The sequence below is a fragment of the Pteropus vampyrus genome, unplaced genomic scaffold (genome assembly GCF_000151845.1).
Source record: "Pteropus vampyrus isolate Shadow unplaced genomic scaffold, Pvam_2.0 Scaffold333, whole genome shotgun sequence".
NCBI lineage: Eukaryota > Metazoa > Chordata > Mammalia > Chiroptera > Pteropodidae > Pteropus > Pteropus vampyrus.
Window position 1 is genome coordinate 213,989 of NW_011889114.1, and position 1,797 is coordinate 215,785.

The window sequence follows — 1,797 nt, forward strand, 5'->3', positions numbered from 1 at the left end:
GCCCTTGACACGGCTCTCGCTAGGCTTGAAATGGCCGGATTTTCAAACCTGCCCTCCGGCCGCCCCTGCCTATTATGCACTGGCCTGGGGAGGGCATGGCCTTGGGTGACAGAGGCCACTGTGCCGCTGAGGACAGCTCTGATCTGGAACTGGCCGCAGAAGGCTGGCTGCAGACGGCACTCGTTGGAGCTGGGCACGCCCGCGGTCGAAGAGGTGTCTGGGGACACCACTCGAACTCCATCACAGGGCATTTTGACCAGACCGAGTGCAGAGAGGAGAGAGAATGTGGGAGGCGGAGGTCGAAATGGAGCCGAGGGGTCTGGGGATGGGAGAACTGTGCTTCCTGTGGCGTTTCTGTGTGTCATCGCCATCGGGTGAGGACTTATCCTCCGGCCGCTCGGAGCTGAAGCGGGAAAGATCCACCGTCAAATCCTCAGGCTTCTCGCGTGTCTATGAAACATCCTCCTAATCTGACAATCGGATTGGTACTGAATGAGGCTGGATGGCTAAAATCTCTTCCCGATGTCTGGCCAAAGTGACAGATAGTGGCAGCAGTTGATCAGAGTGTTTTAGGAAGGACGAGGGGAGGGGGAGGGGACTGGGGGACGGGAGGGGGGACAACATGAAGTCGCATCTGGATTTTGAAAACAGATTCTGTATTCGGGCAGTGATGTCTGCCGCCACGGCTACGGGAGGAATCGGGGAAGGAATCATCGAGGCAGCCTTGCAGTGAATTTTTTAACCCTCTGTTTACTTATTGATTGATTTATTAATGATTTAATGGGTACTTAAAAACGCTCCACCCAAATCTGTGATTTTGCAGTTACTTTCGGGAGTCCCTGGGCTGACCGTCTGATCTCCCCACCCCCAGACACCCCAGCCCGATCGCCAGTGTTCCGTTCACACCTCCGGACCCCTCACCATATATATCCCTTTGGGCTCCTTTCGTGGTGGCTGTCCTTCCCAAGGGGTTAAGCAAGGCGGTGGACAAGGTATTTCTACAGGTGATTATCTAAGCTCGAAAGACATGGTGAAAAGATTAAGCTGATGGGTGCTCATGGACTCGGAATGGGATGTGGATTAAAAGCGACTTCGTATGGATTTATGAGACTCGGTCAGAAGCAGCGGGCCCGAGAGCAGGGAGACAGCCCCTGGCCCCTCACCTGGCTCGCCGGAGTAAGCCGGTACCTGAGGAACGAGCGCCTCCATCTCGCTCGGACGGTCAGAGGCTTGGTGGGAGAGGGACATGCGGATGACAGCTCTGCTCTGACGAATGGGAGTCGGGGAATGGGCACTAGAAACGTTCTAAGTCTTCGATGCAGGCTGGGGACACTGCGGGTGTTTTGGGGTGGCTACCCTGTTAAGATGGCACCCAGGCTTTCAAACTCACTCCCGTCCCCCTCCTCTGTTTGGGGAAGAGAATCTTCACTGCCAAGCCCAAACCGGGGGACAGTCACTGATGTGGGTGTCATCCACAAGCCACGTGGGGCATCAGGGGGATTGCTGCTAGAGTTTTCCACCCCGGAAGGAAGGGGCGGTGGGGTTTCGTCCACACGTCTGATGAGAGGGCTTCTCTGTATGTTTAAATGCAAGAATTACAGGGCAATTAGGTCAGTGGATCCACGCAGCAGGTCTAGAGAGAATTCCTAGGGGCTTTGTGATGCTGAGGCCAAAAGGAAAAGACTAGAAAAAGGCAGGAGGTACTTGGTCCGGCAGAGACGGTCAACTTATTTGCTGGGGTGGGTAGGGAGCCCTAATGACAAGTAAGGGGTGTGAACCCTGCCTTCTCCTCGGTGA